The following is a 25098-nucleotide window of genomic DNA, read 5'->3' as shown; positions in this document are numbered from 1 at the left end:
ATAATCGCTAATAAGTCTTCGTGAAGGACAGATCCTGAGAGTGAGCTAGTGGAATTATATAAAGCTCAGCACCAGATGGGTAGGATGGCCTAAGAGAAGTAACACACCTTGGCTCTAGCACCCTGGTATCCATCCATGTTGTCCAATCCATGTTGTCATCTATGCCTTTCAGATATGATGGAATTGTATTCTGATATGGATCAAAGGTTATGGCTAAAGAAATAAATGCATGAAAGAGGCTTGGGAGGATTATCTTGTGAATGGGAAACGTTTAGGTAACAGGATGCAGGCAATTAATTATGTAGATTTAGCTTCACCAAGAAATGATTTTCACCATAGACAAAAACATTCATGCTTGTGATTTTTGACATTGAAGGGTATATGGAGTTTGTTACTTCCCTTTCTAGGGGTCAGTGGAAGCGGGGGAGTCCATGACTAGCTCCTGGTGCTCGGCAGAACGGAAGCTTTGCTTCTCCCTGTGACACACAGTCATTTCCAACCATGCATAGCACACTGTTGATGCTGCACCAGTTCTTTATGACTTTCAACCCTTTCCTTCGGCCACACAGAAGCACTTCTAAAGAAGTAATTACTTATTCACACTCATTTATTCAACAGAGGGCAGAATATCATTTATTTACCTAAATGACCTTGTAACCTACCTAGCTTGAGCATCTGATTCCCAGAAGAGGGGCACAGTGTTCCACTAAGGCATTCGAATCAGACTCTTACAAAGAATGGAGACTCCACAGAAGATATGAAAATCCAAAAGGCTTTCGTATTGGAGTTGATGTGTTCTTGGTTTCAGTTTAGAAGGATGGCTCTGTAGGCATTACGGGAGGGAAGGTTCAGGAGGGAAATGATGAAAGACACCGAGGACATGGTAACGATCCAAGAAGGAACTGTAAGAATCTAAATGAATCCTGTGGTGATGGGACTGTGGGGCTGGGGACTATGAAATCAATTTGGCAGGCTTTGTGAAGGTGAAGGAATGGAGGGTTTAGGGACTAATTTAGAAAGGGAGAAGAAGGCTCCGAGAGGGGATCAGGCTTTCTAGTTCTCCTGATAGTAACAGTGGTGCAATTAGCTGAAATGGGAACTCTGGGAGGGGCAGGTGTGTGGGGGAAGGAAGCAGCTATGTGTGTTTTGTCTTAGGTGTTGTATGCCATTGGGGTGGGATGCTGCCAGGCACTCAGCATCCGAATCTGAGCAAATGGTGTGGAAACATCAAAAAATGAATTAATATAAAGTTTCTATTTATTCCATTTCCATCCTGCCCTTTCACATTCACCTGTCTCATCAAAGGATGTAAAGTGCTAATAGCTTTTCAGCACCAATTTGGAAGGAACTGTGAGATAATAAATACAGAAAAGTGTGGAGGGAATTGAGTAAATTGGTACATCCTTCATGGAGGGTAGTTCAACAGAAGGAGTCTTAGCTTAAAATATGTCTTTCAGTATAGCAGGTTTTCATTTTTTAATTTATTTTTAGCATAACCTCATGACTTTGTTCTCTTTATTGGATCAACCTGGCCATTGTCTTCTCACCCAACAGTTCAGAAATGCTTGCATCCTTAATAGCAGCTAAGTCTGAAGTTAGGCTCAACATTCAGGCCTCAGCATAATCTTCTTGGTAGTTTTAGCCTTTTGTAGAAAATAGGCTTAGTCTGCCACATGGCATCTCTCTTTCCTTTCAATCACTCCTGAACATGAGGCCTGTCCTGGAGTAGTTGATACACCCAGTGTCACTCTATTGGAGAAACTGATTTTTCACTCCTCCAGTAGGTATAAGTGACAGATCAGTTGTTAACCTTTACCCAAGTAGCTAAGTTTTTATTCATTCATTCATTTAAAAAAATATACCAAAATAAAAACTAGCAAGATAAACTAAAAACTGTAAGACAACAGAAGGGAAAGAACCCAAGAAAATGCACAAGATTCAGAGACCCACTCATTGGCTCACACAGGAATCCCATAAAAACACTAAATCTGAAGCCATAATATATATGCAGAGGATCCAGTGCAGACCTGTGCAGGCCCTGTGTATGCTATTTCAGTGTTGGTGAGTTCATATGAGCTTTGCTCATGTTGATTTAAAGGGTCTTGTTTTCTTGGTATCCTTGCCCTCTGGCTTTTACCCTCTTTCTACCTTTTCCACAGAGCTTCCTGAGCTCTGAGGAGAGGGATTTTTTTTTAATTTTTTTATTTAACTTTTATTAATTGCACTTTATTCATTTTGTATCCCCCATAAGCCCCTCCCTCCTCCCCTCCCAGTCCCACCTCCCCCCCCCCCTTTCTGCATGCATTCCCATCCCCAAGTCCACTGAGAGGGGAGGTCCTCCTCTCCTTCTTTCTGATGTTAGTCTATCAGTTCTCATCAGAAGTGGCTGCATTGTCAGGGTTCTAGGTTATCTCCATGAATAGTCCTTGGTTGGAGTATGAGTCTCTGGGAAGTTCCCTGTGTTCAAATTTTCTTGTTCTGTTACTCTCCTTGTGGAGTTCCTGTCTTCTCCAGCTCTTACTATTTCCCACTTCTTACATAAAATTCCATTCACTCTGCCCGACAGTTGGCAGAGAAGGATTTGATGGAGGCTTCTTCTTCTTCTTCTTCTTCTTCTTCTTCTTCTTCTTCTTCTTCTTCTTCTTCTTCTTCTTCTTCTCCTCCTCCTCCTCCTCCTCCTCCTCCTCCTCCTCCTCCTCTCCCCTCCTCCCTCTCTTCCTCCTTCTCCTTCTTCTTCTTTAAATAAGGAGACTTATTGTAGCCAAAACAGTCCTCCAAGGATACACATTAAAATAGTAAGAGTGGTTATAATCTATTGATGTTGGAATTTCTTGCATTACCTCTACATCTCTAAATTTAAAAACAAATATTTACATTCCTTCGAGGTGGGTGGTACAAAGTAGGAGAGATTGACACACATAAAATAGCTACAAACCATGAACTAAAACAAAAGGTGCTCTGTACAAGTCCAGACTATGACACAAAAATGGAGAATAGTTACTTCTAACTAGAATGATAGGAAGTTAGGAGGCCTGAGGGTGAGAGAAGAAGCTCCAAGAAAAGGGATCAGAGATGTCCAGGGAATGCTTGAGGAAAGGCAAGAACAGCTGGAACAGAGAAGAGATGAGATGAGGAAGAGAGTCTGGCGCTTCCTATGGGAGGAGAAAGAGTGTTAGAAGAGAACATTAGACTTCACAGCAATTCCTGAGCATCTCCAAGGAAAGAAGGGATAATGACTGAAGATGTGTTTTAGGCAGACATTCAGTAGTTACAAAGAATTGAAGGGAATGAACATAAAAGACTAGGACATGAGGGGAACAAGCAAAATTATGACACCAGCCAAAACTAAAATGATTCAGATAGATACAATGTGGGCACCACAGAACATGGGCTTTTCTGCGCCCACATTTAAGAGAAGATGGTCTAAGACTAACAGAAAAGGAAAAGTAGATTGAAGATGAGAAGCCATGGAGATAAAAGGAAACCATGAAAGGATAGTACAAAGATGTCATGGGAAGAGACAAAGTGAACCTGTGTGACAGAAGTGTTGATGAAACACTCCGGTGACAAAGAGAAGGATACAGAGGCCAGGAGAGAGGGGATGGGAGGAGAAGTACAGAAAAGGGAGGTGAAGACTGAGAAGTTGTGACACATGGGGTTTCTGAATTTCTAGTTTTAGGAAAAAAAACTGTTCTAGCTTGTTAGGGTCAATTAATACTGCTATTAATAGGTATCAGTGAGGGCCAAATTTGCACATAATTGTTTTTAGACACTTGTCATCACTAAAGAGAGCAATAAAGAGACTGACTCTACTGAGTACCTCCTTCTCAAGCCCCTCTCTCTTCCACATCCTTCCTTCTACTCTACAATTCTCAAGTACACTTTTCCAACCACCGCTTCCTACATATTACCCTTTCACACTTTGCTTTGCCAATTACAAGCAGATAGTGAGACCACAGTATCTATACATTTGGGGGAACCTTCAGAGATGTTTCATGTCAATATTTAAATGATTTTTTTTTATTATGGGGAAGTGGAATGTGCACAGGCAGGTCCTGGATTCCTCTGGAGCTGAAGTTACAAATGGTTATGAGCTCCTGGGCCTGGGGACTGAGAACCCAACTTGAGTCCTCCACAAGAGATGTAAGTACTATACTTTTGAGCCATCAGTCAAGCCCCAGAGAATTCATGTTAACACACAACCTGCTTCAGGATTCCCTTCCACCTTTCAGTGTTGACAGGAAATGCTCTCGGTCCACATTATTGATGAAAAGACCATGATGATCCAAGCCAATTTAGAGATGATGGAATCATGAATCCTACTATTTCTTGGACTCTAAGAAAACTGCTGTTCTGATGATGTGATTTGAATCAACTCATAGAAGAAATCCTTTCATGTACCATTTTTATAAAAGCAATAATAATCTTGTTTTTAGCATCTGTCTCTACAAATATACATATATATTCATGTGTGTGTTATTTTTATACAAAAATTAGAATTTGCCATTAGCCATTATCTCATCCCTTAAGTAAAAAGTCCCCCACCATCATTGTCAATATTGGAACCATCTCATCAGAGTTCATACCTTAGTTCATTCTGAAGGCAGTTTAACTCTTAAGACAAGTCATTGACTTACATCTATTTTTTTTCTCAGCTGTTAGATAATAATGTGAGAAATAAACAAAGTAATATATGTAAAGGACTGAGAATGGTACCAACACATGGCATGGAAAATATTCCATTCAGCTGTCATTATATTTCTTTCTATAGTCATCATAATATAACAAACATCCTGCTAAGTAGATGGAGAATCACATTGTTCAAAGTTACACATTATTCCAATTTAATACCCTGAAATTTACTGAGCATATTACTCTAAAGAATTGGAATATTTTTTTCCAGATTTTATCTGCTAAATTCCATACAATTAGGTGCACCATCCTCATCTAACAAACGTGCTATGAGTTGAAAATATTAAAGGCAACGTAAAGTCAAATAGTGGCTAAGTCAAAGCATAGTAAACCTTTATGCACCCACATACTCATGTTGTTTTTTTCTCTCTCCACAGTCAGATTGCTGAACGAAAAGGTGTATGCATTTCCAATTCTGAGAATATTTTCCAGTTAGAGTAACTTATGAGATTATCTGGTCAGTCTGTCTTTTTCATAAGCTCTTGGGTACATGCTTGTATCTGTAGCCAATGAGGATTTTTTTTTTCACATTGTACTAACCAAGTAACTGCAAAATGATATCTTGAGTTTTTAGCTCATCTATCCACTGTGAAATTGCCCCAAATTTCAAGTTATTGACCATATACATTATATAGTGTATGCATTTGCATACTTGACTCTCACTAGCGTGTATTTCTTCTGGTTAGTGCTCTCTGGTAGCACTATATTAAGCCCTTTTTAGGTATTCACAGCTACACTATTCCTATCATTTAAGGCTGCACTTTTGAATGGTCATTTCCTGGATAGTGGCTCTGAACGAAGCTTTCTCCTGGCCCCTTAGGGTTAGTGGCAATTAAAGTCTGAGCATTCAATGCCAATACATTAGGAGATGTGCGTGCGCTCTATTATAAAAATCAATGCTTCTGTGACTCTCCTCGCAATGTTACAGCACCACATTTCCCTTTATGTTTTACAGAAAACAAAAAGAAACATTTTCCTTAACAGAAATCTCTGGTTCTTTTGATTTTCTATCTTGTTGTGAGCCCCATGTTTACAGATCAGCCTCAGACAGCAAAGTGATGAAATATTGAAAACCGTGAAGCAAGGCAGAAGAGATTCAGTAAGAGGTTTTTCGAAAGTCAAGGGTTCCAGGATTCTGGCAGCTTTGAATTAGCTTAGGCTAACCCTGCTACTTCATCCATCAAATGTTCCCTGCATCAAATATCTTGTCGTCTGATTTCTGTGCCTTTTGTTTTCCCAATGAAATGATAAGTTCACTTGTCATCTTCTATTTTGCTTTTCAGGAAGTTCCAGTGTTTTCTTGGACACAAAACAAGGCCATTTGGCATCTCTCCCTGTGAGTAATGATCTATTTATGGACCTGTTTCTCTGGCATATTTCTGCTGACATAGTTCTCCAGGCACAGGGGAAAAAAATAAGCAAAGTTAGGTCACATGGCATCCGAGCATTGCAAACGGGCTGAAGAAGTAGATGATGCTCTTAGTCAAAAAAAAAAAGTCTTGTTTTTAATTGCCAATAGTTGTATAGATGTCTAGAATACAGCATGAGATTTCAATGCATTTTCTCCATGCTCCATTACTTGTTCAAGCCAATTATGCATGTTAAAATGGTTCCACCTACCATTATAGTGAAATTTGAGGACAAGTACGAAGGCTCACCTATGCTGATGCTCTCCCTTCAATAACAAATGTTCAATTCCTGAAGATTCTACTAATATTCATGACTGGGACACTCAGATAAAGAAGGAGGAATTGAACCTCTCTTCAGGATAAGGAGGGATATGCAAGACAAACTCCACCCACAGACATATTTGCGGACAATATTCATCTACAGCATGAACATTATAAAAAGTGCTTTAAAACCATTTTAAAGATTAAGTTTATTTTTATTTATTTGTATGTGTCTATGTCTACACGTATGCACATATATGCGGATATCAGCCTAGTCTAAACAGGTTCTCTGATGATCTGGTGCTGGAGTTACAGAGTGCTGTGAGCCAGCTGACAGGGTGCTGGGAATCAAACTCGAGTCCTCTGAATGAGCAACCATGATCGATCGTAGCCACTGACGTATTGCTACAGCTCCAAAGAGGACGTGCTATTTAGAAGCACAAGTACTGAGGACTCACATGATTAAAACCTGAGGGTAGATTCTGGGAACTACTATGGAGAGAAGAAAAACTGAAATGACACCAATGGGAAGATGATGCATTCCTGGGACTAAGCATAGAAGGGTCACCACAGTGAGGCAGAATAGGGAAGGCAGATACTCACAACAGTGGTGACTGGTCGAGCTACTTAACAAGATGCTTATAGACACCATTGCCATCCCTTATGCACTCTCATGTCTCAGCGGGGAGGTGAAGGCTCAGGTGGACTTTTCACCTGTGACTAATTCTGAACAAAAGTGATGTGGACATTCAGGGGGATACTTCACGGTAGGACCACGAGAGCTGACGGTAGCCAGGGAGGAATTCTTCAAGGACTTCATAGGAAGAGAGGGCCAAAATGCCTGAATCTAAGAGTGCTGAAATAATTTGAAGGGTTAAGTATATGTATGGGGGAGGAGGGTTTTCTCAGAAAAGCGTTCTGATGAGAAGACAGTAAGTGATTCTGTTGGAGGGATGCCTTAGCTAGAGATCACAGTGTTAATGGGAGAGAGCTTCCAATAAGTCCCATTTTTAAGACGGTATTCTAAAAGAGACAAATAATTAAGGGAAATGTATCAAAATAAGTACTATAACTCATTAGGTTGCTAACAGCAAGAATGACCTAGGGTTCACAAATACGTTAGAGGAGGAAAAGGTTTTAATGGATTTTGTAAGAATAAGAGAGATAAAAGAGACCCAAAGCAAAGCAAACTGGAAAATTCTGTTCCCCTGGAAGTGGGAAGATATAGGCTTCCCCATTGGCTCTTTGTATGGGAGCTGACATGCATTAGGGGTCAGCAGGAAAGGATGCCTAACATGGCAAGAGTAGACAAAGAAAAGCAAAGCCCACCAGCATCATTCAGATTAGTCGTGCAGAACCACTGCCCAGCACTGACTCTCCCACTGAGGCTCTCTGGAGTTTCCGCACATTTTGAGATATGTTCCTGCGTTCTGTCTTCTGGATGTGGCCATTGCTATTGGCATCTTACATCGACTTTCAAAATACTCCTGAATTTTTTTTTTTTCTAATTCATTTATCCAGGCAGTCATTGGGTTTTGGAGTATGTGTAGAGGAATCCCTCATTTAATAATGTTTATATTGTAGAAAAAGAGACAGGTCACAAATAGATGAATGAGTAAATTGGTGAGTGGAAAGTTAATGTAGTCCTCAGTGCTGATGAGGAAATATATAACAATGTAAATTAAAGAGTAGTGGACTGCATATTTTGACCTTACAGAGAAGGCCTACTTGATGGCCTGTGAGTACACAAATGTGTGATGTGGGAATTAAAAGACATGCAGATGTTTTGGTTTTTTTTTTTTTTTTAAAGCAGACATTACAGATGGATCTAACCATGGGTGCCAAGGCCCTGCATGTAAATATGGTTGGCATATTTGATGAACCTTCTCTGCTATAACTACCGAGATCCTAGACAACCATGGTCTAGACTCAAATGGCTCCTGTCTTACATACATACGTATGGACACTAATATGGGGAAGAGTAGAGCTATGGCGGGGGAAGAAGAGGCTACCCTACTTACGTGCTGTGAAAGAAGATGGAACTGGGTGGTCTCCTGGTTCTTCTCACCCAGCCTTCTGATTCTATGAGTCCCTGCAAGCACATGCATTTGCGCATCTCCGAGCAATGCACCAATACAACCAAGGAAATTGAGACAGACTACATGTATTTAACTAGTAGAGATGAACAGTGTCAACCTTATGTTTAAGAAAGCCATGTATTTACATCAATTTCCACGAAAGTAGAATAATACAGACGGAGAACTAGACTTTAATATTTAAAGCACAGCCTTCATGTATTAGTCATTCCCTCCATCTTCCCATCCCTTTCAAGGCTTCTGAATTCTACATGTGAGAGATCTGAGATTTAGAAAGGCAGGGAGATTGGCCCAGCACCACAAAGCTAATGAACGGCGCAGCTGAGGCCCTTAACCTAGCAGAGCAGGGAAATAGAATTAGCATGTTTAGAAATCATAGTTTTATTTATACCATATCATGAGCAAACCTTTCTGGATAAGCATAAGGAAGAGTAATTGTGTGATTAAAGATGACATGTCAAATACATTCATTTTGGGATTCATTTCTTAAGGTTCAAGTTGGCAAGATGCCAAATTGAAAGCTAAATCCCTAGTAATACATTCACAGATGAATACCTTCCCTAGGAAACTTGGGTAACATCTCATTTCACATCAAGAATGTTGCCTGGCTTCAAAGTATTATGCAAATGTGGGACCCTGGGGCCTTTGAGGAGGAGAGTGGGGATCAGGGACTAGATGGGCAGGTTGGGACTGAAAATGAGGAGTGATCTTTGCAAAGGCTCCTGGGTGACATTTACATGAAGCATGAGTTTCAGTTTGGTAGCAATTCATTGCACAAGCTAGTTTTTGTGATTTGAGATCCTAGCTCCCCTTCTTGGCGAGGGGAGTTATTTTGCAGTCTAATGTAGTGGAATCAGCACTGGCTTAGCAGACTAGAAAACAGTTCGTCATCTTTGCCTTGCCAATCACCAGTTGTGGGACCCTGGACAAATCACTTAACCTCAAAGGACCTCAGCTTTTTTATTTGGGAAGCTACAATAATTGAAATGGACCATCCCTTAATTCTGTGAATCAAGGAATGCTGACGGCTATTGCCATGGATTAAATTCAAATTTAGTGCCCACATTATTGTATCTGTTGTTAGCATGTAAACTCTTGGGAAGCACATGGTTTAATGGGTGGCTTTTACAGGATGCACAGGAGACATGCATTAGCTAGTCTTCATCTCTCCCGAAATAGAAAGCAGCCTTTAGCCTGCTCAAACAATTGCTAACATTCAGTAAATGTTTACTAGACAAGAAATGTCAGCTAAAACCAAAGGATGAAATAATATACAAAGTAAAGTCCCATGATTTAAGAAAAAAGAAAAAGATAAAATACCTAAATGATAATAGACAAAGTGTTGGCAGGACATGCAACAATGAGTTTACATGGGTTTTCTGGGGGACTGGGACTGGAATTTTAAATATGTTTACTTTCTTCATATATTATACATGCAGTTTGTGTAGCACACAGATACACACAAAACTGACTTAATTAATTTTTAAATTGATGAGGTGCAGTACTACTGTTTCAAACTAGCCTTGCAAAAAACTGTATCATATGTTATATGTCATATGTCATTCTACAAAAGAAAGAAAGAAAGGAAAGAAGGAAAGAAGGAAGGAAGGAAGGAAGGAAGGAAGGAAGGAAGGAAAGAAAGAAAGAAAACTACTAAACTAAACCTAAAAGATTTTTCTCAAGATTTAGAGGCACTCACTGCCTTGCTTTTAAAGTTCAGGAAAAAACAAATCTAGAGATATTTGCAGATATGATGACTTCCCATCAATAGAAAGTCTTTTATTTATTTATTTATTTATTTATTTATTTGTTATTTATTTATATCAATAAAGTCTTTTACTTATTTATTTCCTGGGACCCCAGGACAGTATGCTATGGGCTGGTTGTCAAAGCAAGGGAATGTATGGGCTTGCCTGGAAGAAATAGCCAGCAAGGGTAGGAGATGGATACGATGACAATGTGGCTTGTAGAGATGCTGACCTGAGTGTCAGCTCTCTCCACCAGACTGTTCTTGTTAATTGTGTCTTATTTTATTAAATTCATACGTTGATGGGAGGCCATTGCTCCACGCCTCTTATCAGAAATCTCAATAAAAGGGCACCCCAGAAACCCTCACCCGTCAGCCTTGCAAAGAGAGTACATCTCTTTACAGCAGGGTTGCTACCATCACCACAGTCACCTTTTCACAGTCTGTGAGCATGTTCAGAACACTGATGCCGCTATCAAATGGCTATTTCTAATGTAACTGGGGAAATCTAATGTTCAGGTATTTATGATAATCACTCAAAGACGATATTTCCTATGTGCATGTGACTCTGCTCCAGGTTGTTACTGATGGATGAAAAAGATAAATTTGCCATAAATGATTGCGCACCTGCAAGGATGCAGACACTCAGTTAACACGGACAAGCCACAGACGCTTGTCCCCTAAGGTGTTTCAGAGAGCAAAAGGTTACCGATGACCTGGAATCCCAAGTCTCTGGCATCAGAAGGAACGATGGCATGTGCACTGACTTTGGATGTGCTCTTGACTATGAATCTAACTCCGTCTCAGGCAGCTGAGTAAGCCAGCTCAACTTTCTGCAGCTTGATTTGCTCAGCTGTCAAGCGGAGATGCTGGTAACTACCCACCAGTGTGCTATAAAGCTCTGGTGATAATACAGAGAAAGTCCTTCAGGTAGCTGTAGGGGCATCTGTAAGGTATTGCAAGGAACTCACTCCACCTTCCCCTCCTTTGTCTTTTGTTTTTTTCCATTCATGCTCTTTCTCCCTCTTCTAATTTCAGAAATGGTCAGTTTCTATCATTGTACTTGCTGACCTCAATTCACATACAAGCCACGGCGCTACAATCCATCGCCAGCCAAGTTGACAGGTGTGGTAATTTTCTCGCATTTCCTAGATTGAGTGTTTAAAAACCTCAGAATTATAAAAGCATACAAAAAGTTCATGAATAAAAGTGATGAAGCATTGGTATCAGGCCAAAAAAAAAATCTGTTTCCTCAAACCATTCAACAACCAATGTAAATAGTATCTTGGTAAAATATTTTAAAATTAATATTTAATACAAAAACCCCATAATGATCAAGAAATTTAAAACTGAAGAAAGAACAGAAGCCAACACGGTGCTTGCACAATGGTGCTTTCCTCACCTCATCTAATTTCCACATTGGGTAGGGCTGAGTCAGAAATCAAGGGAGGACCTCAGCCTACACTTGGACATCTTTCAGCTACAGTAAAACTGTCGCCCTTAGGAAAACTGTCGCCCTTATTTCGTTCCTTGTTCCTAATCACATTTCAAGTGGAAGCTTGGTGAGATAACTCACTGTAAGACTCACTACACTGGAAAATTCTATGGCTATTTAAAAAAATAAAAACAACAAAAACCAAAACAAAGAAAAAAAGCTGCATTGTTTAAGACATCATCGATGACTCAAAGAATAAGATTTGTTCATTTATGTCTGCAATGCAAAATATTTATTGAGCAATATCTATGACCCAAGAGCTAACCTAGGCAATGAAACAGCACAGAAATAGAAGAGGTCAGGACAACCTAAGAATGGAATTTTAGAAAGAAGGAGCATCAGAGGCAGAAACTTGAAGGTGAAACAGAAAGCTCTCATGGGGAGGACTGGGAGGAATTTAGTGTATGTAAAATGTAAATACGATGGGTGGATACATACACATATTTGCATGTATCTACATATTCATTATATGGAGGGGGATTATCCATCTAACCAGAGTTCCACTCACTGCCCTGCTACTAACTGGATAAATCATGGGGCCACCTTATCCACTGGGATTCTGCCATAGGGCACAACACAAACTTCCCCATGAAGAGAGCAGACAATTTGCTAGAGAATGTTGTAAACCTCACATGTGAGCTGTCTGAAGTCTGTGTTTCTCAGTAGCCAGGCAGGGCTGTAATTAAGACATGCAATTATGTCTCTGAGAGTATTTTGTTGAACAGCTAAGTTCTCATTGTGAAATGCTTGCAAGGTTGAAGCAAGCAATGACCAGACTAGACAAGCAAACTTCCATCTTCTCCTAGGTGTGGGCAGCAGGCACCTAGTAAAAGTGACTGGCAGGCCTCCTTGCTGGCCTGCTCCTGTCCTGTTTTGGTCTATTGATTTCATTCCTGCACGCAGAAAGTTGGGATTACAATCAGCTACTTATAACTGACATAAGGATTTGTGATGAACATCAATGCATACATGGGCTACACATAAGACCTTCCATTCCCCTCCATGTAAGATGAACAAATAACTTATCCCCAAAGTCTTTCACGATAGGTTCAACTGTGATTCTTAAGTACAGCAGGAACTAAGAGCACAGAGATTATGTGCCCAAACCCACACAGCTTAAAAATGGCAGAGCCAGAATTCAGGATTCAGCTGAGGGCTGGTGATGTGTCTCAGCAGGGAAAAGTGCTGCCACCTGTCCCGACAGCCTGACTTTGATCCTTACAACAGTGGAAGAAGAGAACTGACCCCTGAAAGCTGCCCTCTGATCCCTTTATATGGGCACTGGCAAGTCAGCTCTCTCCCTCCCTCTCTTCCTCGCTTTATTCTGCCTCTCTTCCACTCTCTCTAACACAAGCACTCTCTAACAATGATAATGAAAACAGCAACAATAATAATAATTCAAAATTTTTAAATTTTTAAGAAACTGGCCTCCCCTTATTTCTTAAAAACAAAAACAAATAATTCAGTTAATTCGGTTTTTGAGTGAATTCTGAATGAGGACAGGCAGCAGCCTGTCACAGGCTGGCTTCTGTGCTTTCAGCCATGTTGCTGCATCAACAGGGTTCATCATTAGCTTGCAGGTCTAGCGACAGATTCGGTTGGACACTCAAGACTATAACTCTCCGGGCTTCAGGAAACACCTATGATTTAGTAGTGGGGAGGCTCCTGGGTGTGCCCCCAGTTCTTCTCTCGCTCTTGGGAACAGACATCCTTTCTTTCTTCAGCGTTCCTGCTCTCATCCCCTGCACCTTTTGTTCTTAAGCACTACCTCTTTCCATCTGCTCCTCCTTGATAAGAACTTGCTACAAGCTCACTACACCTTGTCCCGATGGTCCCATAACTCTTCCCCCGCCTGGCTTCATGAATGATGGATGGATGCACAGACTGGGCACTCTTCCCTTCACCCCCCGCCCCCCGGAATCTGAAATACGGCTTCTGCACACACAGTTGTGCGAAGCCGCTTTTCTGACTGTCACCAGGGAAGTCTGTTCATTGTCTATTTGCAGTTCTCTACTTTTGATCCTTCCATCCATCGTCACTCAAAGCCATTGACACATTCAATGAGGGGTCACAGACTACAGGATAAGCACGGTAGCTTTGGTCCTAGTACTCAAGAGCTTGGTACCTCACAGGAAAGCTGTTAAGGCCCATCTCCGTGCTGAGGCAAAAGGATTCTGCATGCTGTAAATCAGATTCCATGTCTGGGTCCTGATGCAATGTCTAACTCAGGGTGCCTCTCTGGAGTTTGACTAGCCCTCTCACAGATCCCCTAGGCTTTCTGCTTTCATGTCAATTCTCCCCTACTTGTCTGAAAGGCCCATTCCTACATTCCTTATTTGATTCGCTTTTTAATCCATACCTGTAGCTAAGTGCTGAGATTTTATCTCTGGGTTGATGATCTCCTTCCCATCCTCTATCTTAATGCAAACAAGAGGTGATATTTACTGTGACAACACAGTACACTGAGATATGTCCCAATACTTTCAAAGATGTTCCAGAGATATCCCCAAATCCACTTCTGCAAAACAAAATGCCATTCACTTTCCTGGGCTAACCTCTTTTTCTTTCCTTTGCAATCACCAGCCACCAAATTACCAAACACACCATGCTTTCTGGAATGCTCCTTTTCCTCACCACTGTGGGGAGTCTGAAAACAAATTCTGCTTTGCTCCATGCTGATGTCTCATATTGGGATTTTCATATTGTAACTCCAGATATGTGAACTTGGTCATGTGGTATATGTACAGATCCACAAGTTCTATTATGGGTGTCTCAATCACGGGTACCTGACCAAGATACAGGGATGCCAAGATGCCATGAGCGCTTCAAATGAGACCCTAGAGCTTACGAACCTTGGATCTCAACTTATTTAAAAACTTTTCACTCAGTTCAGTAAATAAGGATATTTTGACAAGGATGAAGAATGGGGAAAGAGTCACATTCACTGTAATCTACTACATGTCAGGAAATAATTGTGTGTTCCTGCCTCTATGTCCAAGATTTGCTCCTAAACCTGGTTTCTTCAGCATATGTTTTTAAATGATGGCTCAGTGCTGTTCACAGTGGCTCTGTGAAGAAGCAGCATTTCTTCACGGATAAGGCTGAGAAAACGTGTTCTTGCTTTAATCTGGAGTCTCTAGCTCAAAATTTTTGTTGTGACTGGCCTCCAAAAGTGGGTCCCTTAGAGAAGCAGAGAACATGACTCTTTTATCCTAATGTAGAGTCCTTACCTTGTGGCTGAACTTCTCATTCACTGATTTAGCTATCAGTCCAATGAACATGTGTTGACTCTATCATCCCTGGGCTAAATGTTGAAGACATAGTAGTGAGAGCCCTTCTTGGTTTTCAAGAAGCAGAAAACCAAACCCAGAAATGCATGCTGAGGGAGGGGAGGGTGATGTAGGGCCTAAGAAAGAGCAGAGCAGGTTTTACTGCTATCTCTTGTTTCCCAGATATATCTCCTCCTCTTCCCCACCGCTACCCCACCCTCCCCACCATCCCTGTCATTTCACGTTTATATTTTCCCACAGTAAGCTCCAGGCCCGCAGCCTCACCATCTCCAATTCATCCTCCACGCTGTGGTCATGGTCATCAGCCTCTCAGACATTCTCCACCTTCAAAGGCTCCTAGCCTTTACATAAAACTGAAGCTCTTTTGCCAGGGTGGGGTGGGGATTCCTGCTTATTTCTCTGACATGTTGTTATTCCACTCCAAGGAGATAAGAGCCTGCATCCCTTGCTGTGGCTGCACAAGACTCCTTCTGGGACTCAAATACTCTTTCTGTCTGGAAAGTCTCTCGTTGTCACTGCTCAAGACTCCCCTCACGTCAAACTCTCTAAATAACCTTTTGATCTTCCCACTCTTCTTTTGCTGGAAGCTCTCCCTTTGTGCTTTCATTGCATCCTGGCCATCTCTCTGTACAAGCACTCACTCCACAGCCTTGGCTGTTAATTGGTGCCACCCAGGTGCTACTCCTCCCTGTATGGCTGTAGGCATATGGGATGACTTACAGTTACCCAACTTATATCAAGCATCACACATTTCCTCAGCCTGGAATGACCTTTCAGTCCTCCACTTCCTGCAATGACTAGTGGTTTTTTGTTTGTTTGTTTTGTTTTGTTTTTAAAAGTATTCCAAGGATTGCATAGATGCTCCAGGGGAAGAAAAGCAGCCCACGACCTGCATGCTAGCCTGTTGCTTACTCTACGATCATAAGTCAGATTCCTCCTTCTTGAAGGTTCAAAGAATCTTTTGCTTTCCTGCATTTTGCCTTTTGTTTTATTTGTTCCTTCAGTAACAAGTACTTTGGCGTGTTTTCTAATGTTGAGAAAAGCCAGAGGGAGGGAGTGGTGTGTACAGGTGATACATCAGGAACTCAGTACAGTGCAGACACTCTGCACTCCCACAGCTTCATGTGTTAACCTCAGACTTGCCACAGCACCACAAGCACTCTGAGGGGCAGAGCTCTGTTATATGTTTTTATACGGCTTCTGGTACTAAATACAGGGCACGTGGTCAATGAGCATCAGAATCTGTGTGCTATAAAAAGGAGTGATCTTGCAAATGAAGAAAGAAAATGCTCCAAAGCAGAGCAGATGAAAAAAAAAAAAAAAAGCCCTCCATCTTTTCTTGCCACAATTTGTGAGAATAATGATAACACTGTCACCCTGAAGTAAAAAAGAAAACAAAACAAAATAATTTGACAATTATTTTCAAACTGGAAAGTATTTGGGGGAAGATCTTTCTTTCCCTAGTTATTTGAAAAAGACAAAACAAAAACACTTTCAGATTTCTCTCTTGCTGAACACTTTAATAGACTCATGAAGCCTGTTTTAATCCTGTTCCCCTTGCTCGATCCCCTCTCCTTTCATTTTTCCTTTCTTCTTCCAAACCTCACCTCCTCTGGCTATGCTTATGAAGCAAGCTCTTATGTGTGAACTTTCTCAGTTAAAGCTCATATATGTCAGAGTTTCTCGAATTTCAAAGTTGCCAAGTTCTCAAAGCAAAACCTTTCCCTGTTTGCAGCAGCAGAGAGAGATGGTCTCCACCTGCCACCTAGAAGTGAGGAAAAACCCCTTGACTATCACCCAGTCACTGATAATGGATGCCGGCTCCCAGCATTTCCCCTGTCAGCTCTAGCTTGGCTTCCCTTACAAACACCGGACAGAAGAAACAAAACTGTACCCACACGCATCTGTCCCACCTTCAGTTCAAACACGGCAGGACAGAGAAACCTCAACACATACGCTTCCTATACCTAAAACATCAAACTTGTTATTAGTGGTAAAGGCAAGCCTAGAAACCACCAAGTCTTCCGTGTTCCAGATATGACAACCCAGGCGCCTCCAAACGGGATCCCGTTCCATGAGCAGGAACTGCCAACCACAGCCCCAGAAATGAGAATGAATTCAGCGAAGGCTTTACAGTGCCTGGCACTGGCCCTCATCCTGCCTTAATTGGCTTCTGTTCACACCTCTCTTAAATGTCTGTGGCTTGTCCCGCTTTTACTCCTCTTTGTCCTAGCCTCACCTGCTGACCCAGTGTTGGCTACCTCAAAGGACCATGAGGTTCCAGGCTCCCCTTCCTACCCCCACCCCACCCTCCGCGCAGGCCTGCCCTTTGCTCTCTGAGAGTTCGCCCAAGCAGGACTGGCTTTTCGAAAGGAAATTCTGTTCTCAGGACCCTTACCCTGGTGCAGAAGAGAAATACAGCCGTGCCAGCCCACCAACTAGATAACCAGGTGGCAAAGCACCTCCACCGAAAAGGTTGAAAGCAAAAAAGGATAGCTCCACAAAGACAAATCACGGCCCAGAATCCCACACATTTTCTACACGTGTGTGCCACAAAACCCAGGGCCAAAATAAATCCCCAGATTCACTCGACACCGCTGCCACCACAGCTGTCTCAGTTCAGCTCCCAGAGCCTCCGCAGTGGTGTGTGTGAAGACAGCGCCTTCCCCTGGGAGCAGGGACCCCGGGGCCCTGCGTTTCTAGGATGTGATTATGCCAACCCTTTCAGTAACTCATCATTCATCCGGCACTGACCCGAGCCTCACCCTAGAAACTCAGTCCCTGGTGTCGACGAGAAAGCCCTTGGCTATGCCAGTTCTGGAGCTCAGGAAAGAGAACCTCAGGTGCCCACGCCTGAGGCGAAATCCATGGCACCGCTTTCGGCTAGGGGCTGAGAAATCCCAACCCGGGTTAGGTGGGCGGGTTTGGCATCAGCTACCTGCAGGTCTCGGAACCACCGCTCCCACCCCTGCAATTCCTCTGGGCGTTCCAGCCCAGAATGCAGTCTGAAGGGCGGAACCGGACAGAGAGAGCGCCTCCACGCCCCCTTTGTCTCCACGTTTGCCAAATGACAGAAGAGGAAAGTTTACGAGCCTGGAAGGGATAGCTTTCTTGTGGGTCCATCTGGCACCTCGAAGGTGCAGATTCTCCCTGGGATCGCCCTCTCCTCCCCGGAGCAACCAAGGCACTACCTTCATCTGCACCTTGCAGCCGCAAACCAGGCGCGGGCCACCTGCGTCCAGCAGTTGGGTCGGGAACCTGGCCTCCCCGCGCCCCCCGTCTGTGCAGGCTTAGCTGTCCCCCGAGCTGCGGGCGGGCGCCACACTCACCTTTGGCGGCCAAGCTTCCTGCCTTGCGCCCTATTGGGCGGCCTGGCTCCGGGCAGCGAGGTGCATTCAGGCAGCGGCTGCAGACGAGCTCCCCGGGCGCTGCTGCATTCCGCCTGCGTGGGAGAGAGAGCAGTTCAGCGCGCGGCGCGGGCGTGTGCGAGTGTGTGTTTGTGCGGTGTGTGTGTGTGTGTGTGTGTGTGTGTGTGTGTGTGTATGTGTGTGGTGCGCGCGAGGGCGGGGGTGGGGGTGAGAGGCGGGGATGCGAGGGATCGCAGATCCCTCTCGGCGACTACCCCGAGCTCAGCCTACTCTGCTGCCACCTCTCGCCGTTGGGTCCGGGTTTTGGGACCTCCCGTTTGTTTAATGAAAGGGAAGGAGCAAAAGGCCGGCGGGCAGGGGGCGTGAGGGGGTGCGGAGAGGCGGGGAGAGAACCGCGCATGCTCAGAGAGGGGCACCGCGCTCCCTCTCAAGGGCTGGGGCGTGAAGCTTGCAGGTTGTGCCCTGGGGAGCAGCCTGGGCTCCGCGGGGTTCCTGGAAGGCGGCTGGGGAATCCCGCTGCCTAGGTGCTGCCTGAGCGGGGACTCCCGGACTCCCGCGCCTGGAAGGCAGTGGAGGGATCCCCACCCACCTCGGAGCCGCTTCTGCAGCCAGTCTTGGGTTCTTCTTGCCTTGGGTATTTTTAGTGCTTGCTCAAGCAATCCCAGGGGCCAGCGCATGACATCTGCCCAGAGGTCCACAAGGAAACCCGGGCTGCAGGTGGCACCTGGACTAAAATGAGCTTCCTCAGTTGGATTTCCTCCTACCAACTTCCACTCTGTGACTAGCAGGTAGGAAAGGTAGGAAGATGACTCGCCAAGGGCCCTGGATCGCCTCCTTTGGTGTCAAAATTCGATGGAGAAGACACTTGCAAGAACAATGCAGCCATTATCCTACTAAAGGGCTAAAGCAACTGTAGGTTCTCATCTGTTGGGGCTTCTGGCCCTATGCTAAGTGGAAGAACTGTCAGCTTAAGAGACTCCAGTAAGAGAATTTGAGCTTGAGAAAGCACAGTAACATGAGGCCACAGGACACCAGAGGGTGAGAGGCGTTGCAAGCGGAGTGGAAACTTTTTCAGTGATGTTCTGTGTACCAAATAGGCAAATGGTTAGTATCCATTCAAAAGCTTCCATTTTTCTTCTCACTGTTTAGTCACACAGCCACCCCCACCCCCCACCTCCATTTTCTCCCCTACTTTAGAAAAAGACACCGCTAACAGGGAGCTTTCTGGAAAGCTACTCCTCCATTTGCTTGCTCATTTTCTACCCCTCTGAGGAAGAAGCGCAAGGGACAGCCTCCTCTGGCGAACGCTCTCCAAGCTTTCATTAAAGACCACTTCGGAGTGCTTCCACTCTGCACGGCAAGCAAGCAGATGCCTTCTTGCTGAACTCTGACCCATATCCCATTCATCTTTCCAGTAATAATGCCAAGTGACACTTGAACAGCAGGACAATTAGATCAAGTCCTAGGACACACACAGAGGAGAGAAAACAGCATGTCTAAGTACCACAAACAAAAGCAAAGTTCAGGAGGAAAAAGCTAGAGGAAGGACACCAGGATAGAAGGTTCTTAGAAAGACAACGTGTCCACGAAGTGTCGCGGGTGGCAGGTGCCTTCCCACAGAATACAGCTGAGCTCTTTGCTTAAAGGACGGCTCCTCTGAGTTTCCGTCCACCCGGGAGGGGCGTCAGGGTCTCCAACAAAACCTCTGTGATGTATCTGGGGCTCCCGCCTGTGTCTGCTCTTATTAACTCTTCATTTTTTGCTATTGCACTATTCAGAAACGTCTAAGGCAGATCTGCCTCCCCTGCCCCAAAGTTCTCCTTAAAACAGTGAACAATATGAACAGGAATTCAAGGTGCTCGTAAGCAGGGCACCACTGAGCTTCCATGGGGCGGGGTAGCACAGGTACCACATGTGTGCTGTGTAAGAGGTAAGTGGGACTTCTGAATGAGTACACGAGCTGGGTGAGACCCACAAGAGAGGAGAGACTGGGGTAGGGAAGGAACGGCTTCAACTGTTCAGCTCTATCTGTAACGGCAAAATGGGCCAGTTGTAGCAGTAAATATCGGAAGAAAGTGAGTCCTGTGTTCCCAGCTTTGTCTGGGAAGGAACGGATGATGTTTAAACCTGCTGTTAGGGATAGCCTGTTCACCAGCTTTTTTTTTTTCTATTTTATTTATTTAGCGTGGGGGGGGGTGTTCGTGTGTGTGGGCACACCTGCCACATCCTATGTGGAAGTCAGAGAACAACTTTTGGGCGTCAGTTCTTTCCCTTCAGGATATATAGATCCTGAGGACCAAACTAAGGTCACGTGGTTTGGCGTGGATGCCAATTGCTGAGCCATCTCTCTGGCCCCACTTCACTATCTACGAATATCAAGTAGCTTCAGGGTCAAATCTTTTCTGTTTGAAATTGCAAATCAAATGGGATCTTTCTGGACTGCTTCTACTCGAGGGCTCTGAATGCGGAGTTCTAGAATAAGCTTTTCCTATCTTGGGACTGTGGAAAATTCAGGAGCATTAGATGTGAGAGTGAACAAAAAGCATGCAACAGCTCCTAGTATGCCTACTCTCCAAGTTGTAGCTATTGGTGTTTGCGTTAACATTTTCATTGCTGTGAATTTTGTTTTAAGCTGAGGAGATTTTTCTTTCCTAAGAGTAGGCAAGCAAAACAGTTGAAAACCACCAGCCTCTCAACTTCCCTTCTGGTTCCTTCCATCGCCTACTCACCCAGCACACTAATGTGTTTAAATCCATGTAGTAACAAGAGTACTATAAAGACATTTGGCAGTGTAAGTAGTAACGAATTCTGACGCTCACCTTTCTCTACTCGTGTATAGATATAACCACGAGACAGCCTTGTCCTTACACAGCCATATGTTCATCCCTTATTTGTCATAGTATGAATAAAGACCCCCTCTGTCAGCAGGGTCACCCATGAGAGTCCACTCTCTCATTGGCAATCAACTTGGAAAAATATTTACTTTTGCTTGGTAAAGTAAGGTTTCTTATAAGGTCGTCACACACATTTTAATTTTGGATGATTACTCCCAAACACTTACTCACCCCTCCTCTCACCCTTCTCTTTTCCCACTGTACCCTCTCACCCCCAGCGTTTCCCCCTTCACCTTTTTCTGTTGCCCTCCCCACCCTACCTCCTTTAAAGTGTCCTTCACCCAGTCCATTGGGTCCCTGTCTAGTTTCCTGGCCTTTTCCTATATTTCCTCCCACCTGGAAACACATACTCAGTAGCCTGAGGCTAGGATTCGCATGGGAGAGAACATATGGTATTGGTCTTTCTGAGCCTGTGTTACCTCAAATAACGTTTTCCAGTCGCATCCATTTTCCTGAAAATTTCATGAATTCCCTTTCCTTTACAGTTGCAGAAAAGCATGTTGTGTATGTGTACATTTCCATTATCCATTCGCCTGTTCCTAGGCAACATATTTTCCCTCCCTTCTAAGTTTACCTACCATAAGTGTTACTCCTGACTATTAGATCTGTATTAATGATAGCAGTTTTGCTGTCAGATGATGACATAACTATCCCCATGGCTCTTGGAAGATGCTATAAGCAACTTAGCACACCACATCTGCTTTTGTTTATCTCTCCTTCACGCAGGTCAGTTATGAGCTCCTCGAACAAGGAGTTTTGTGCTTCTGGTACCTCAAGAAGTAAGCAAGTGGTATATGTTTAGAAAATGTTTAAAGGGTGAGTGATAAATATATGCCCACAAATTAACTTACGCTGGTAAATGTTGACTTTGAAACAGACTTCTGAGAACGTTAATACTTGGCACTTTTTATAGATATTGTATGCAATTGTCTAAAAATGGAAGTTGAAATGAGAAAGGCAAATCAGGCTTCGGAAGATACTTTCTATTCCCTTGGAAACAGATAAATCAAGCCCATGCTAAGTTTCTTTTTCTAGTTCAGAAAGAGAATAAATGTGGGCTCAAAGTGTCTAACAGTTCAAGAGACAGATAGATGCTAGACAACGAGTCCACCAGAATTACTTTCCCAGCGCACCAAAATGTCTCCACTAGGAAGAATGAGGTTGTGTTAGAATTTTTTGTCTTAAAAAATAAATAACCAAAGAGAAGGATGGTTCCCGGGATCTCACCCATGGCTTTCTGATGTGCATGAAAGTAAGAAATTGCTTTTATTTTCATGGATAAGTGTTGGGGTGATGGGGATTTGAAACCATGGGAGAGGTCTCAGCTCTGGTCACTATATAAGTCATGGAAAAGTCAATGAGAGAATAAGGTGAGTGATGCTATGTTTGTCTCCTCCCTCCCACACATCTAGTAAGAATTTATTGAGACTGGTCTGAAAAAATTAAAGAGATCCAAAGACAGCAGCTTAGGTCCTTTGTATCCTACTATCAGAAGGAGCAGACCATAAATTCTCTCACATAAATTCACATTCTATCATTCACACAACAAGCCTGGTCTCTCCTCAGATTATTATCTTAATTTAGTCTTTTTTTTTTTTCAGAGACAAAGGTAGCCTGTCATGGACTCGCTTTCTATACCAGGCTGTCCTCTGTCTCCCTGACTGCTGGGACTACAGGTGTGTGCCACCTCACTCGGTTCTTAATTTAGTCTTAGAACGACCGTGTTTGTTACTAAGACACTGACTGACCTAAATCTCCAGAACCTTTCTATGATCTGTAGATTTTTCTCTCCCATCTTGGTCCTCGTGGTGGTCTGAATGACAATGACCCTCATAGATTCATATGTTTGAATACTTGGTCCCCAGTTGGTGGAACTGCTGGGAATGATATGGAGGTGTGACGTTTGTTAGAGAAGGTGTGTCATGGGGCAGTATTTGAGGTTCCTAAAGCCTCTTGCTACCTACAGTGCACATCTCCCCTTTCTTCCTGTTTCTGGCTGGAGATGCCTCAGCTGCTGCTCTAGAGCTATGCTTGTTTGTCTGCTGCCATGCTCCGTGATATGATGATATTGACTCTAGCCCTCAGAAACCATAAGCTCCAAATAAACTCTTCCTTCTATAAGCCTCCTTGGTCATGGCAATTAAAAAAAATAAGCCAAGACATGTCTTCTCATGTCTGTGCTCTGATTTCTTGGTTTCTCCATATTCTGTGTTTCATGACCCAAAGCTCCCACCAAGGTCTCCAGGTCTGCCCGCTGCTAGCACTTGCTCGGTGTTGCAGAATGGCCAGATAGAAAGTCCATCTATCTTTTTTTCTTTGGCCCATGCGGCCAGCCTGGATTGGTTTATTCTCAATGGCCTTGCTGTCTTTGGTTTTTATCATTTTTAAATTTAAAGGGCTGAACTAAATTGCTCAAGCATCACTTTATAGTAGTCTAGTCCAAAGGTTAACAGACTTACTCTATAACAGGCCGATAAGTATACATTTTATGCCCTGTAGGCCATATGGCATCTGTCAGAAGTACTCAGCTCTGTAGCCACTGACAATGCATAAAAGAATAGGAATGGCTGTGTTTCATAATTTCCTTTTTATAAAAACAGGGGTGCAATGGGTTTGTCCCACAAGGTATAGTTTGCCAAGTCTCAACCTTTCAACCTTTGCCTTTCTAACCTTCACATCTATCATAAGCAATGTGTTGGGTATAAGAGACTTTAAACTTGCTTTTTGTCCTGCTTGTAGGAATATAATAAAAATCATGACACCAGGTCATGTCAGTTTAGCAGCTTTTTGTCAGCAAGCATGGCCTTCTCACTATCTTAAAAACACAGTCAAGACAATTTTTTTCTACTAGTTCATCTGCCTGCTTTGTGCATTTAACAGTGTAAGCAATAGCAAATCTAGTATTTTTAGCCTAAAAGCAAATTATGCAGTCTTAGAAATTTGAAGAGAGAAATTATTTTAAAGAATGAAAAAACGCAAGCATGACATTCTTTCCTTCCAAAATAGAGCAAGTAAATATATCTTATTCTGACCAGCACCTTCAAAAATTACCTCCCCAAATAAACTCAACCAATAAAAATCTACCCGTATGTAAGTCCTCATGCAGTGGCAACCCCTCTGCTGAGTCGAACTCATATGGTTTCAGCTGCTGGCTAAGCACTTCTTCACCCTTAACCCAACTTATGAAATTCACCCCATCTGAGAAATATCTCTAACCCAAAATGATCTACAGATTCAATAATGCCCTGGTAAAATACAACATTTCTGCAATTCTAAAATTCATATGGACTCTACGTGGTACTCCATATAACCAAAAAAACAAAACAAAACAGTTTTTTTTTTTTTAAGAACAAAATTGGAGGTCTTACTTTCCTTGATTTCAATCAAACCAAATCTTATCAAAATAATGTGGTACTGGGACAAAGACAGGCATATAGCTACTGAAATAGAATGGAGAGCCCAGAAATGAACCTCATATATGGTCAAGATGATTTTTGACAAGTATGCCAAAATGGTTCCATGGAGGAAAGAGACTTTTCAACAGACAGTCAGGGGAGAACTGCTTGCCCATATGCCAAATAATGACAAGGATCTTCTACTTTACAGCACGAACATTAACAAATTGACCACATACCATACATGAGAATGAAAGCTTTAAAACTCTTAGGAGAAAACAAAAGTGAGAAATTTATTGATAATTTTTGATAATCATTTCCTTAGCTCATGTGATAAAAAACCACAAGTGACAGAAGAAAAAAATGATAGATTTGTTTGCATCAAAACTAAAAGACACTATTTTGTGTATCAAAAGTCACTATTTTTTTTTTTGAAAATTTCAGCATTTAT

General features: G+C 42.9%; 1 protein-coding gene across 1 annotated transcript in view; it reads right to left on the bottom strand.

The window, feature by feature from the left end:
- Plppr1 (phospholipid phosphatase related 1) overlaps positions 1–18715 on the bottom strand; it is a 268685-nt gene extending 249970 nt beyond the window's left edge. The window contains exon 1 of the mRNA XM_060379893.1: positions 18320–18715. The gene's annotated coding sequence lies outside the window, so the exon portion shown is untranslated. The remainder of the gene's footprint in view (positions 1–18319) is intronic.
- Between the last annotated feature and the right edge of the window lie 6383 nt (positions 18716–25098).

This window comes from Meriones unguiculatus, chromosome 3 (genome assembly GCF_030254825.1).
Source record: "Meriones unguiculatus strain TT.TT164.6M chromosome 3, Bangor_MerUng_6.1, whole genome shotgun sequence".
Classification (NCBI taxonomy): domain Eukaryota; kingdom Metazoa; phylum Chordata; class Mammalia; order Rodentia; family Muridae; genus Meriones; species Meriones unguiculatus.
The sequence above is the reverse complement of the archived record's forward strand: the minus strand, read 5'-3'. Positions and strand labels throughout refer to the sequence as shown.